The sequence below is a fragment of the Nannobrachium achirus genome, assembly GCF_963921795.1.
Source record: "Nannobrachium achirus genome assembly, chromosome: 1".
In the NCBI taxonomy this organism is placed as follows: Eukaryota; Metazoa; Chordata; class Actinopteri; order Myctophiformes; family Myctophidae; genus Nannobrachium; species Nannobrachium achirus.
Genome location: NC_137810.1, coordinates 5,916,349 through 5,932,432, shown reverse-complemented (window position 1 = coordinate 5,932,432; position 16,084 = coordinate 5,916,349). Strand labels below are relative to the sequence as shown.

The window sequence follows — 16,084 nt, the reverse complement described above, 5'->3', positions numbered from 1 at the left end:
GTTGACAAGATCCAAAATTCTGTCTTTCATGTCAGAGATTGTGTCTTTGGGAAAACAAATAGCTTTTGCCTTCCTGTTTCTTATGCTTTTGACATCTTTTAAAGCGGCATCGCCCACAATCAAAACATCAGGATCAGTCACTGAGGTGCTTACCCTGCTGGGTGGGACGTTCTCTCTGTCAACAGAGGGACTTCGGGGGGCTTCTTGCAGCTGTTCTGTTAGCCAGCCCGGGGAAATGCTGCCCCTGTCATCGGAGAGGCATCTTTGGTCCTCGGCCAGTGGCGTGAATCTGTTAATCAGCTGCACACTCGGCGTTTGTGGAGATTTGACTGCATTTGTGTTTTTAGCAGTCTTTTTCCCCTTGGCAGTGGCCCATTTATGAAGGGGTGTCGAAGCAGCGCTGTGCCGGGGTAGTGCCGGCCAGTCATCATCGGTGATAAGAGGGCTTTGGGAGGGAGTCCTGCCCGTTATACGTTCTTTCATCTTCTTTGGCTTTTCGCCAAGGGAATTCCAGGCGAGTGGTTTATCCAGTCTTCGGATTTGTTTGAATTGAAATATTTCCGTTTCCAGTACTGCCATCTTCTGAAGCAGTTTTTGATAGTCCTCTGTGGAAATAACAGGGGGCATCCTGGTGCTAGTTAGCTTTAGCTAAGTGCCACGTAACCAGTCACTGGAAATACAAAGTAAAAAAGAAAATGTATTTTGAAACGGCAGAGCAGTCCCAGACGTTTATAGCGATCCACTTGTAGTTTCCCAAAGTGAAAAAATAAAATAAAAAATCGTTATCAGCAGAAGAAATGTAAGCATAGCAAGCATAAGCAGGAGCAAGCAAGGACACGTCCGCACACGACCAAAGCAGCGGGGGGAATTGACAAAATGGCCGCTGTAAAATGTATGTTTTGTAATATCTTGACTTAAATAACATGGAACATTGATTTCAATGGCTAAACCTACAGTTTCAGGGTCAAGGAATCCAATGGTTCAAGTTATCATTCATTATTTTGTAACATCCCATTGAAATGCATAATCCACCATATGGGTAAAAAAAATGGCACAGCTCAGGCAGTAAGTCAGAGTTATTATCTTGAGTTATTTTTATTGAGATGTATTTTAGTAGTGAACTTTGGATGTTTGTGTAACCATTTTGAACATCATGACATGTGTAATCATATACAGTTTCTAGCATCATCATAATAATTTTCATCACTTCAGATTTACACTTGTATTGGACCATCTCAAGGATGGCCTTTGGGGCTGGGAGGACCTCTGTGGTCGTTGGTTTCAGCATGCCAATCAAGTGTTTGAAATACCCATTTCGCAGGGGATCTAGCTGTGGATCCTTCAGTGCAATGGCTGCTTGTGTCCATGCCCTTGTTTGGACATGGACCCTGAAGATGCTCTGCTTCAGAGCTCCAGGTGTTTGCAGAACAGATGCCATGGCATTGCAGGGATTGTCTTGATGTTGATGTATATACAAAAAACTCCAGTGTTGACAGCATTTCTTCCATAATTTCAGCTTCATCCAGTCTGCAGAGCATTGTTAACATCGTCATCTGTTTTGAGGTAGACAGGGAAATCTTGCTCTTTCGACAACGCAACATTTCGACAACGGAGCGTTGGCAGGATATTGCCTCACCCCACGGAGGTTAGGGTTTGGGTTAGGTTTGGTTGTCGAAAATATGACATGTAGAAACAGCGACATATGCTCCCAAGGTAGACTCTGCAGCTAGGTTGCCTTGCCTATACAGGAGAACCTCCCTGTGTGACAGCCTGACAGGGAGCGTGTCGCTATTTATACAAGTCATCTTTTCAACAACCTAAGCGTAACCTCCGTGGGGTGAGTAGCGATACCTGCTGACGCTCCGCTGTTGAAATGATGTGCGTTCGAAAAAGCGAGATTTCACCTGTGTGACAAGAGAAGATATGCCCCATGAAGACCAGACACCTCAAGCTGGAGATTCTACCCACCAAGATGCAACAGATACAGGGTTTACAATCATTAGACAGCACTAGTGGATGGCATGGTGTTTGTGCAGAAGCTGAGCAAAAGAATTGCGACTGTAGTGACAGTCAAGGATCTGAGTGGCTTATTCAATGACAGACTGATGCAACTAACACAAGATTATGACAAAAGATTCTCTGAAGAGTGCAACCAGAGATAAACAAAGACAAGTAGAAGCTTCTATTAAGTATCAAGTCAGAGATGACACCAACATCAAACATAATATGTGTTATGTGCCTGAGGTTGGTGTCAGACAAAGGCTGATCTATCTTGCTGCCAACACTCTGTACAACAGGGGATCTTCCAAGCTGATCATCACATCTGCTTCTAGATACATTTAGACCTGGTCTTTGAAGAAAATAACCATGAAGAAGGAAAACCAACCTAATGCACAGATCTAGCTCAAAACAGATGAATACGTTATCAATGCTCTGTAGATGCTTTTGGATGAAGCAAAAGTGACAGAAGGAATGCTGTCAACACTGGAGTCCTTGTATGTGCAGCTTACTCACCCAAGAGAAACAACATCAAGACCATTCCTGAACTGCGATGGCATACTGTTCTGCAAACATAGAGCAGACGTGACAAGCTCCCTCCAACACCTGGAGCTCTGAAGCAGCACAATCATGAGAGTCCATGTCTGAACAAGGGCATGGACACAAGCAGCCATTGCTCTGAAGGATCCACAGCTGGATCCCCTGCAAAATGGGTACTTCAAACACTTTATTGGCATGCTGAAACCAACGACCACATAAGTCCTCCCAGACCCAAAGGCCATCCTTGAGATGGTCCAATGCAAGTGTAAATATGACTGTTCTTCTAGCAGATGTTCCTACAAAGCTAAGCCTGTATTGACATGTATCATTGCAGCAGCCAGTTCCAGAACGATGATGATTCCCAAGCTCTGATGCACAAAAGTGATGATTGTTGTTGCGACCGAAGGTCGCAGTATACCATGAGAAATGTTGCAGCTTGTCTCCCTCTGTGTCAGTGCTTCCTTCAGTCAGTCAGTATCATCATGCTCTGATGTCACTGTGATGTAGAGGAACCACTCTTAACTGAATGGGTATGCTGCTCTGACATCACACTCCTGGCTTCATGTCCCTTTTATGCCCATATATTTTATACCCATATACATGCCCATATATGGGCATGTTCTGACATATGGGCATTCCCATATCACACTTGCACATTAATTACGTCCTTGTCGGGTCTATGCCCATATATGGAGATCCCTGCCCCGATGTCATCAATATTAAGGGCATATCTGGCAATGCCCATATACAGTATGGGCATGTTCTGCCAATTTCAACAGGCACTGTTGAGATTGGGTAACTGGTCCGATATACATCACTGGCCAGATAGCCAAGAATTGGCCTTTAGGGCAAGGTCGCATGTCGCCCTGAGGCGTCTTACTAGTAATGATTATGATGATGCTTAGAGACTGTCTATGATTTTACACGTCATGGTGTTTAAGATGGTTACACAAACATTTAAAGTTTACAGTTAAATATAAAAGAACTCTGAGTTGGTGTCTGACTTACTGCCTGGGCTGTGTCGGTTTTTTACTCATATGGTGGATTATGTATTTCAATGGGATGATACAAAAATGAAATGATAATTGGACCATTTGATTCCTTGACCCTGAAAATATACAGTAGGTTTAGCCATTAAAATCAATGTTCCGTCTTATTTAGAAGCCAAGATATGACAAAACATATTCCAATATGGCCGCCATAAACACCTCTGGACAAATGGAAACATTGATTTTCTGATTTCTTAGATAATAATCTTTCCAAAAAATATATAGTTTTGGTAAATCTTCAAAATAATCTGACAAAATTACTTGGCCGTTTTTACTAGGCCGTTTTGGACTCAGTCATGCATCTAAGGGTTATTTTGTAATTATTTGAGATTTATAACTACCACCATTGGATTCCTTGACCCTGAAAATGTAGGTTTAGCAGTTGAAATCAATGTTCCAGCTTATTTAGAGGCCAAGATATTACAAAAAGTAATTTTATGGTGGCCATTTTGTAAATTCCAATATGGCCGCCATAAACACACCTGGGCAAATGGAAACATTGATTTTCTGATTCCTTAGACAATAACCTTTCCAAAAATGTATAGTTTTACAAATCTTCACAAAAATCCAACAAAAATAGATAAGGGACCTGACTAATATACGCTCTTGGACTGAAGAGCTGTTTAAACAGTGTGTGCTGCGTTTAAAGCCTGTCAATCAGTTAACAGCGCACGCTCATACACGGCTGCAGACAGTGGTCGGCAGTTATTGCGATGGGACATAGGCCTGTATAATAAATAGTTGTTATTTAAATAATGAGTGACAAAGGAATGAACAATCTGCATGGCGTGAGAACAAACGAGAGAAAGAGAGAGATAGAGAGAGAGAGAGTGAGAGTCTGCTAAACGTTACAGTATTATTTGGACTTTTTGCTTACTGTGTTCCAAATAGCCTAACAAATAGATAATGACACAAAACCCAGAGGATTGTTTCCATTGGGTCACACACACACACACACACACACACACACACACACACACACACACACGCGCGCGCGCGCGCGCGCACACACACACACACACACACACACACACACACACACACACACACACACACACACACACATGATGATGATTTTATAGGTAGACTTGAAATAAGTCAAATTCCTCCTATTTTCTAACGTTTACATAAAACTGAGGCAAGTTGAAAAAAGTGTAAAAAAAAACATCTGTAAAATTTCTGTATAGTATGTCATCATTGTGATATCTTGTTTCCCTCTGTGTGTGTTAATAAGCATGTGCAGCAGCTGTAACTGGTATGACCATACAATGTAACCTTCTTCTAACTAGTATTTGGATCTATCTATCTGTATTGCGCTTCTTGTGCAGATCCAAATAAAATAATTCAAATGTGCGTGCGTGTGTGTGTGTGTGTGTGTGTGTGTGTGTGTGTGTGTGTGTGTGTGTGTGTGTGTGTGTGTGTGTGTGTGTGTGTGTGTGTGTGTGTGTGTGTGCGTGCGTGCGTGTGTGTCACTGTGATCACGCAGTCAGTGACCTAACTCAGTGAGCTAATTGGTACCTGCTTCAAGTTCTGCTTCATTCTGATTAGATAAACAACAAATAACAATACGAAAGGAGAAAAAAAGATGACCAGCATATGAGTAGTGTTGTCCAGATGTTTGAATGTTTATGACCCACAATGGAAACAATCCTTTTCTGTGTAAGAGAGCATATCTAGGGAGTAGGAGGTCACAGGTTTGATTCCCCAGCTTGACTATTTTGTCTCCAACATCTGACATTTTTTATCTTTTAACACAAACCTTTCTTATAGGAGCTCCTGGCACTACATGTTTTCAGATAAGGGTCTGCGGCCAAATCCTTGAGAAAATCTTGAGAACTTCTGCGCGGAACAGGGTCATCAGAGCTCAATGGATACTGCCTTGAGAAGTCGGAGGTATCTCCATATATGGGCACAAAGGGGATTTGTGCCATAGTGACCCCCCATATTTGTGTTATTAAATGTGTTGCAACACGTTGTGAGCTATATTTTGTTGAATTTTATGCATGTTTGATACTTTTATCAGGCTTGCTTTACTAGCATGGGTACAATTTCAACCTTAAAATGCCAAATGTGTACCGTACAGATTTGATGACTGAAGCAAAGTAAGACATCTTTACTAATGACTTCTCAAGTGAATATCAATCTGTATGATCTTCCATGCATTGCCCACAACCCCCAAGCCGGGGGTCTGGGGGTCCTCCCACAAAACATTTTTAACATAGTAGATGTAATTTCCTGTGTTCTGGTGAATTTGGGGAGTTTGATACCAAATCCAGGAGAAATTCAGGAGAAATGCCAATCTTCCAGGAGCATGGCAGGAGATGGGGTCAAAATCCAGGAGACTCCTTATTAGATAAATTATTAAAGTGAAATAAGTATGGATCTATATAAATCCATAATTAAAATAAGACAAAGAGACCAAAGGACTATATCTTAGATTGCTGTATTTTAAGAGAGCAGACAAGGAAGACAGACAGTGAGCATACCATAGCGGCAGCTTTCTAAATCTCTCTCTCCTCCAAGATGGAGGAGAACAGTATATAAAGAGTACAGTTTATGACAGTAAGAAGTCGTGGGACTCATTCATTTGTTCCCAGATCATAACAAGGAAGTAGTGCCACGTAGTGCTTGTAATTTTCCACTAGTGACTTATACAGTATATCATGATTACGTAGTCAGGGCAACCAAAGTTACTATGACCTGTAATCTATTTAGCCTGAACCCACAGTATCCGACCAAAATGTGGTCTCTACTGTAAGTTCAGTTCATATTATATATATTATATGGTCATATGAGCCTCATACACAAACCATGAATTATGTATCATAATTCTTATCTTATCACTCCTGCCAAATCTTTACTTATTAAACTGAAGGCTGACTTACAAAAGAAGCTTCAGCAATGCAAGAGACATCTGCTGAGTGAGAGAGAGAGAGATGGCCCATACTATAGGATTAGATACATAGACATAAGTGACAACCAGAAACTTCTTGATATGTATATATTCTTCGTTCCCTTTCTTTGTTGTACCTTGCTCTTTACTGTACAGTGTTCTTTTTTTTTTTTTTTCATACTTCTCTGTAACTTTGTAAATATCCTTAAACTGCTGTGCTGCCTCCGGGCGACTGATTTCCCCCCTTGGATAATATTGCATCCTCCTGACACATTTACAACAGGATACAGTTGAATGGCTCTACATCCCATAGCTGGAAGGCAGGGATTGAAGGCATGCTGTGATTGGCTAATCGGTCTTTGCGACCAGCCAATTGCAGCGAGATATTGTGGTAAAATGTTGGAGAAAACAAGTGATGAAGCTGTGTGTAATAATTATAATAATGGCCTAATACAAAATCTGTTAATAAGTTGTTATTACAGTTCTCACATTTCTTTAACAATGTTAGTTATTTTTTAGCACTTCTCTTATTTATTCCTTGCATTAATAAAGTTAATTTTTCAGTAAATATGATGAATATTATTCTTATTTTTGTTATCCTATTACCTGTCAAAATTGTTCCACGTCGTTTACTAGGCGGTTGCCTGGCAACTCTATGCGACCTATCAGAGCAGGCCTTGCCCTCAGGGCTATGGGATGGTGAGTATGTAAGCCAGGGTGAGGGAGGAGCTGAGTTCACATGTTCAACAGGACGAGAAGAGAACACATCATTATTCATAATCAATAAATACATGTTATGATACTTTGTAACGGCTGTGATTACACTAGGATTTACAACACACTTCATCCTAAAACTTTACAAGACTTTCTACTTTTATCCAAGACTTTCTATAAGACTCACCTGCATGTGAAGGTAAGGAAGTGATCCTCAGTTATTGGCTACACAAGACTTTTACTGTTTTATCATTTGGATTTGTTTAAAGAAAAACTTGTTTCTTTAATATTACAGGTTTATATAGGCTATGGAATGTTTTTAGCTGCTAGTGAAGAATGAGCAAAGACGGAATGTTGTGTTCTTAAAAGGTTGTGTTTATTCATGTTTAATAAACATTGTGTAATACATGTGAGAGAGGAGAGGAGAGGAGAGGAGAGGAGGGGGGAGAGGAGAGTATAGACAGGAAGACAGATGGAAACTGACAACACCACATTTTTAGAGATTAGAATTAGATTTGCGCTCATCTGCACTTTTCGCCGTGTGTGCTTGTGTGCGTGCATGCGTGCGTGCGTGCGTGTGTCGTGTGTGGGGGGAGGTCAGCAACAAACAGCCACATCTGGGTCAACAGACAACACGCCTACAAGTAACTGTTGATGTTACTCCAAAATTGGCGACCTATAGAAAAGTTGTCTGATAGGTGAAGTTTCAGTGGTTCTCAACCTGTGGGTCGTGACCCCCAGGGGGTCCCCACATGTTTTTTTTTAAACGTTTCTGAACCCTTTATGTAATGGTGCTTGTAGAAGTGGGGATATACTAGCCTACCTGTAGGTTTTTCAAATAGCTTACAAAACATATCTTAAATGTCCTTTTAAAGTCTTTTAATGTGAACCTTTGACATTGTGTTTCACCATTAACGTGAGGTAATGCCGACACGTAACCATTATTCTTCCCAGACTCGTCCTCATGTCAAACATTCTTGTCAACATGTTGTCATATCAAAGTCACAGACTAAGATAGATCACCACCTGCAGTGTAACACTGACAGCCCTCAGGCCTGTGTACACAATGTTTGGATGGTTCATAGTGACTGATCGTCATCCCAGCTCCTTGTAGGCAGGGACGTGCAGAGAATGTTAAAGAGGCAGAGGCTGACATTTCTAGAAGGGCCTTTTGGCAGTGGTGTCAGTTCAGCAAAAGCTAGGATGTGGCAAAGATGGCAGTCCTCATGGAAAAGAGGCATTACATTTTGGATAACACGGTTCTATTGTGAAAATAGCAGATCTACATGCTCGACTTGTCAGTTTTTTACACAGGTTTCTACGGTTTCTTGGGCTGGATATGGCAGCCTGGAATGGTTTTTCAAGTGCAGCTAAACTTATCATCTTAGTAAACGTGCCACAATTAACAATAATGCATTGCACCTGTGCAGCTGACTTGCGGAACCTGGGAATATACCATTTTGGAAAGATGGGGAGAATACAAGTGTGGAGAATATAATTATAATACCTTGTTAAAGTGACCATTATGTTAAATTTTGCATTTGTAGTTATTTTACTGTCATTTAACAACATAATAACCAGCACAGATAGACAAAGAGACATTCATGGATTTATATTTAAAAGTAACTTTTATTTTCCCCCCTGAACCCAGGGTATGGCAGCTGCATAGCCCTGCCATACCAAATTGACGCCCCTGCCTTTTGGCGAAAATATAGAAAATAGCAGACCTCCAAGCACAATGTGTCGCACACTCACCTCCACCCACCCACTTTCACCCACCTCCACCCACTCTCATCCACCTCCAGCCATTTATATCAGTTCGCACCTGTTGGTGACGTCGCCTATAAGAATGCTGGTCCCTCATTGGCTAAAGACGGACGGAAACAGATGGCACCGAATGCAGTACTTGTGTGCTCTGCTGGCGCAAGCTATTAGGCCAAACCCTTTACTTAGTTGATCAGATCACAAACGGGCCACACTAAATATATGATCTACAAGCTCAGCAGCTTGTAGATCAGCAATTCTCTCCAAATGTCCAACCCAGGAAAGAGATGCTAGGGTTCTAGCATTCTCTCGAGACAGAGTCATGACAGCTCAAAGGAAGAGGGACAACCTGAGTGGGCGTTCCCTTTTCTTTGACGATGATTGGCCAGATTGGGATTGAAGTGGTGCAGGGAGTGTGAGCGACGCTGAGCGTATGTTTCAAATGTTTTCTGGTTGTAGTAGGAAGTACCGTAGCCCCGGGCCTGAGCTTTGTGGCCCGTGCGACCGCGGTTTTCCCAGTGAACCTGAGCACAACGGTGTGGGCGTGGGAGTGTGGGGAACACATCACTGACTATTGCTGATGATGGAGAGGTAATAATATATAGTTTTATGTATTGAGAGGCACTCTTGACGATTTTGTAAGAGACTCGTCGCCAATTGCAAGATATTTAAAAGTTATTTGGGGCCATGATGATAACCCCTTCTTCCCACTACCAGACTAAGGATTTATATATTGTCTGTTATTGTTTACAACCACAATTATTCACGTGTGGCAAGATCGCGGTTCCACTAGTTTTACTAGTAGGCTGGTGTAGGCTTTGAAGCCTTTTCAGAAGTTAATTTAATGTTTTCCATTTAATGATTTCCTTTATCCTCATCTAATCTTGTGCTAATGCACGCAACTGTTTTCGCCAGGTTTTAAGGCCCAGTAGGCTTTTCAGAAGTTGATTTAATGTTTTCCATTTCCTTTATCGTCATCTTGCGCTAATGCACGCAACTGTTTTTGCCAGGTTTTAAGGTCTTATTGTAGTTGTTTCTCATAAGCTTGCGACCCTCCTTACCCATCGACCCCCACCGTTGTGCTTAGGTTCACCGGGAAAACCGCGGTCGCGTGGCCCATAGGGAGGTAGTGTGATGTCATGTCCTGTCCCGTCCCGTCCTGTCCCTGGCCTGGACATGATGCTAGCATGTCGCTGGGACCCCCAATCCAGCCCTCGATGCTGAGGGCCAACCAGGGAGGCACTGGGTCCCTTTGTTTTTAGTACTTGGGTATGATGTGGCAGGTGTCATTCTTTCTGGTAGACCAGTGGTTCTCAAACTTTGACATTTAAAGGTCTACCATTAACTCTGACAGTGTACAACTTTGTATACTGTCAGAGTTACAGACTTGTAAGGGTCAAATTAGACCCCACTAAAGGAACCTAGAGAGTCCATTTGAGAACCACTGTTCTAGTACATTAGTAATATGTGCCCAGATATGTGTGTGCCTGTGTGTGTGTGTGTGTGTGTGTGTGTGTGTGTGTGTGTGTGTGTGTGTGTGTGTGTGTGTGTGTGCCTGTGTGTGTGTGTGTGTGTGTGTGTGTGTGTGTGTGTGTGTGTGTGTGTGTGTGTGTGTGTGTGTGTGTGTGTGTGTGTGTGTGTGTGTGGTTAGATCCTTCCGTGACACAAGCCTGGTTTCCGCTGCAGTGTAAAGCATCATTTCCCATCATGTCTCGTTATCAGCAGCACAGACTAACAACCAGGGTTGTCATACCAAATTCTGGGCCCTGGAATCTGGGCCCTGGGTACAAGGATTCACTCACATTTTGTGCTTTAACTGTTGAAAAATAGCAGATATACAAGCTCACAGCGCGGCACCGAGTGCCGCGCTGCGAGCTTGTAGATCTGCTATTTTTGAAAAATCGTGAAAATTTGTGCGGCGTCTGAATATTTCAAATCCTTTTGTTTTTGTTTTATTTTATTTTTGAAAAACCTAAGTTTCTATGTCAGTGGTGCTCAAATATTTTCATGTGAAGGACCCCCAAAATGATATTTATTTGGCCACGGACCCCCATCTCAAAATATTTAGTTCCAGGGACCCCCCAGAAGCAAAATTTGAGTTACAAATGTTCGCTTAAAAAGTACATATATTCAAAGATTTGCACAGATTTTCACGACTTTTCAAAAATAGCAGATCTACAAGCTCGCAGCGCGGCATTCGGTGCCGCGCTGTGAGCTTGTATATCTACTATTTTTCAATAGCTAAAGACAGGCCCCTCCACCTTGGGCCCTAGTAACTCAGTCCCACACCCCCCCCCCCCCCCTTGTGACACCCCTGCTAACAACACTGCTCTATCTGTAGTCAGCACAGACTGATAGCTAGGAAATTAAACCTTTAACTCAAAAACATTATTTTAAAAGGAAAAGACGCAAGGCCAGATCTCAGGACGATAAAAAAATGTTCCTTCCATTCAAAGAAGTTCTCTAGAATACAGAAAGACACAGGTTTATATAGGCTATTGAAATTAAGTCACTCCTCTTCAAGGCACAGCTCCAAGTTCCAAAGTACAAGCAGGACATTACTCAACAAGCAGTCATGGGACAGTGGAAAGCTGAGGCTGTTGATTAGATTCATCGGTTCACATCCTTTGACAACAGTTAAATGAAACAACAAGTCAATGTAGCAGGCAGGCTGGGTGATGAGACAGTCACAAGCTGATAGTTGTTGATTGGATGAGTCAACAACTGAGGCAGGAAGTCATTGTATGTTTGAGTTCATCACAGGTGTAGCCTCCTTTCCCAGTGTGAAGTCCCAGGATCCTCATCAGTACAGCAGGATGTGTCAATAGATGCAGACAGCAGAGGAGTGGTGGTCTAAGTTTCTACTGTATGTCAGTGCAGTGGTGCTCAAATATTTTCATGTGAAGGACCCCCAAAATGATATGTATTTGGCCACGGACCCCCGTCTAAAAATATTTAGTTCCAGGGACCACCCAGAAGCGAAATTTTAGTTACAAATGTTCGCTTAAAAAGTACATAGCCTATATTCAAAGATTTGCACAGATTTTCAAAAATAGCAGATCTACAAGCTCGCAGCGCGACACTCGGTGCCACGCTGTGAGCTTGTATATCTGCTATTTTTCAATAGCTAAAGACAGGCCCCTCCACCTTGGGCCCTAGTAACTCAGTCCCACTCCCCCCCCCCCCCCCCTGCTAACAACACAGCTCTATCTGCAGTCAGGCCCACGGGTGGAGGTTTCTACACAATGACACCAGGTGTTTTCAGCTGCTGTGCTGCCATGCAAATACAGTCCTATAGCATAACATTACAGTCAAATCAGCAACAGATGAGGAACAACTTGCATACAGTTGCATACATATTATCAAGACAACTGTATCAGTTAATTGTAAAGGTGAAGTTGTTCTTGTCCATTTTTATTTGCTTCCATTTTGTACACTCTCAGACCCATAAGGGTCCACTTATGGTTCTTAACTATCTATCATTTAGCTGGGGACCCCCTGGAACTCCCTCAAGAACCCCTGGGGGTCCCCATACCCCACATAAGCGTTCTTGTGCTGCCTTTTTGGACATTTGAATTGCTACTTTTTATGCATACTGAGAAACCCCAATGCTGATGAGCAACCTCTCTCTCTTATTTTGACATCTTTATTTTGTTATTTTGTTGTTACGGTTGTTTAACTCAGTGTTTCTCAACCTTTTTTCTGCATGGGCACACTTTTCATGTCCCAAGAATCCATGGTCACACCAACATGATACGGTGGTGTAAATATCACTGTCGGGAAGAAACCTTATATCTCCAAGTTTCAAATATGTATGTTTCTTCGCTAAGTAACACCCTGCTTCATCATACAAGGCTGTCGCACAACAGTAGTGAAAACAGCAGATCTTGTAGATCTGCTGTTTTCACTAGTTTAAATCATTGCTAAAATAATAAATACCAAACTGGCTTTCAAGCAGTTTCAAGGGGCACACTTGACCCTTCTCAGGGGCACACCAAAGGTCCCCAGGCACAGTGGTTGAGAAACACTGGTTTAACTGTTAGAGACGGCATCTTGTTTTCTTACCCAGGGTTACAGTGAGCATCTTGTGTTTCTCTCCAGGGTTACAGTGATGTCTCCATGGTTACAGTGAGGTTACAGTGACCACATGGACGTCCAGTGGAACAGCCTCCATGATGCTGCCCTCAGCCACATGCTCAGCCTCCAAACACAATAGGTACACACTGTAATAAACACCTACATACACTTATACACACACAGCAACAACTACACTCATTAGTTTCACACCGTAATAAACACCTACATACACTTATACACACACAGCAACAACTACACTCATTAGGTACACCATACAACAATAACACAGTGGATTTCATCTGTTTGTGTTCTATTCTTTATTCGGATCCCCATTACAGTAGCCTCCGCTGCCGCGGTCGCTAATCTTCCTGAGGTCCTCATAAAACATCACAAACATACAATATTCAAACAAACAACTGACACTCGTCAGTCAAAATCTAAGTTACATTAAAATGTCAATAATAAAATACAAAAACATAGGTAAAACATCAGATTATTCAAATTGTGTGCGGTAAATAATAGTTTTTTTTTTGTATTTCTGAATTTGGTTTAGGAAGTTCCAAAGACCCAGAGCTTACCTGTCTAGTTTGATAACCATGTTTTAGACCAGCATTAAGTCATTGATCTCTAAAGAAATCTGGCTTCCCCTCAATAATTGCATTTCTAGGCTCACCAATGGGCAAGTCAAAATCTCAAGGCACACAAAAGCTAATCAAACCTAACGCTAATAATAATAATAATATATAATCTCCACTCAGACTCACAGTAAGTGTTGGTGAGGTGCTGGGGTTTGGCTTGATGTGATTGTGATTCATGCTTAGATTTAGAAACATGTTGGTTTTCTCCTCTCTCTGTCAGATCAGATCAGATCAGATCAGATCAGATCAGATCAGATCAGAGCAGTAGAATGAGTAGATGGTTGAGATAGCAGAGATAAAAGTAGAGCACAGACACTTTCAGGCTGACTGGAGCGGAAAGTTTTAGAACACCTTAAAGAGCTCAGTGGTCTCTGCAACGGCCCCACAGTCAACCTGAGTGCTTCTCAAACTTTAACAACTTTGACTGCCATAGTTTTACCATAACTAATGTAGACCCATTTATTATTACGCAAAAAAAGCAGATATACAAGCTCACAGCGCAGCACGAGAAAAATCTTGAAAATTCATTTTTTTTTTAAACTACCGGTATGTTTCTGTCAGTGGTTCTCAGAATGTTTCATGCCAAGGACCCCCAATACTACATGTATTTGGCCACGGACCCCCATCTCAAAATATGTTGTTCCAGGGACCCCCCCCCCCCCCCCCCCCCCCATCTCAAAATATTGTATCAGGGACCCCCCAGAAGCAAACACGTTTTCACGTTTTTTTTTCAAAAATAGCAGATCTACAAGCTTGCAGTGCGGCACCGCTGTGAGCTTGTATATCTGCTATTTTTCAATAGCTAAAGCATTCAACAATTCTTGGCCTAAATTGGTTAACACTTCTATTAGGGTTAGGGTTAGGGTTAGAATGCATCAGTTACCATTTGACTAAAAGTCTGGGTTTCCGAGGCTACCATTTTACCATTCAGTAACAGCATGTTCTCATGTGTCCTCACCCAGCCATTCAGTAACAGCATGTTGTCCTGTGTCCTCACCCATTTTACCATTCAGTAACAGTATGTTCTCATGTGTCCTCACCCATTTTACCATTCAGTAACAGCATGTTGTCCTGTGTCCTCACCCAGCCATTCAGTAACAGCATGTTCTCCTGTGTCCTCACCCATTTTACCATTCAGTAACAGTATGTTCTCATGTGTCCTCACCCAGCCATTCAGTAACAGCATGTTGTCCTGTGTCCTCACCCAGCCATTCAGTAACAGCATGTTGTCCTGTGTCCTCACCCATTTTACCATTCAGTAACAGTATGTTCTCATGTGTCCTCACCCAGCCATTCAGTAACAGCATGTTGTCCTGTGTCCTCACCCAGCCATTCAGTAACAGCATGTTCTCCTGTGTCCTCACCCATTTTACCATTCAGTAACAGTATGTTCTCATGTGTCCTCACCCAGCCATTCAGTAACAGCATGTTCTCCTGTGTCCTCACCCAGCCATTCAGTAACAGCATGTTCTCCTGTGTCCTCACCCATTTTACCATTCAGTAACAGCATGTTCTCCTGTGTCCTCACCCATTTTACCATTCAGTAACAGCATGTTCTCCTGTGTCCTCACCCATTTTACCATTCAGTAACAGCATGTTCTCCTGTGTCCTCACCCAGCCATTCAGTAACAGTATGTTCTCCTGTGTCCTCACCCATTTTACCATTCAGTAACAGCATGTTCTCCTGTGTCCTCACCCAGCCATTCAGTAACAGTATGTTCTCCTGTGTCCTCACCCAGCCATTCAGTAACAGTATGTTCTCCTGTGTCCTCACCCATTTTACCATTCAGTAACAGCATGTTCTCCTGTGTCCTCACCCATTTTACCATTCAGTAACAGCATGTTGTCCTGTGTCCTCACCCAGCCATTCAGTAACAGTATGTTCTCCTGTGTCCTCACCCATTTTACCATTCAGTAACAGCATGTTGTCCTGTGTCCTCACCCAGCCATTCAGTAACAGCATGTTCTCCTGTGTCCTCACCCAGCCATTCAGTAACAGTATGTTCTCCTGTGTCCTCACCCAGCCATTCAGTAACAGTATGTTCTCCTGTGTCCTCACCCATTTTACCATTCAGTAACAGCATGTTGTCCTGTGTCCTCACCCAGCCATTCAGTAACAGCATGTTGTCCTGTGTCCTCACCCATTTTACCATTCAGTAACAGCATGTTGTCCTGTGTCCTCACCCAGCCTGCACAGCAGCTTCTTCACCCTCAGCCTCAACACTCCTGAAGAGGACGACGAGACCATGAGCAGCAAGGCAGACCCCAGGGACCCCCGGGACCCCCGGGACCCCAGCCCAGACCCCAGGGACCCCAGCCCAGACCCCAGGGACCACCCCGACCACCCCGGTCCCAGCGACCACCTCTCTTCCTCCCACATAGACTCAGTGTACAGCGGCCATCGGGGCCAC

At 42.8% G+C, this 16,084-nt stretch overlaps 1 long non-coding RNA gene across 1 annotated transcript; it reads left to right on the top strand.

Annotated features, from left to right (window-relative positions):
- The first annotated feature begins 7,263 nt into the window (after positions 1 to 7,263).
- Positions 7,264 to 15,992, top strand: LOC308284499. The gene is made up of 3 exons (XR_013962021.1): positions 7,264 to 7,393; positions 13,060 to 13,174; positions 15,862 to 15,992. It is a non-coding gene; the product is annotated as an uncharacterized lncRNA (long non-coding RNA).
- Positions 15,993 to 16,084: the final 92 nt, after the last annotated feature.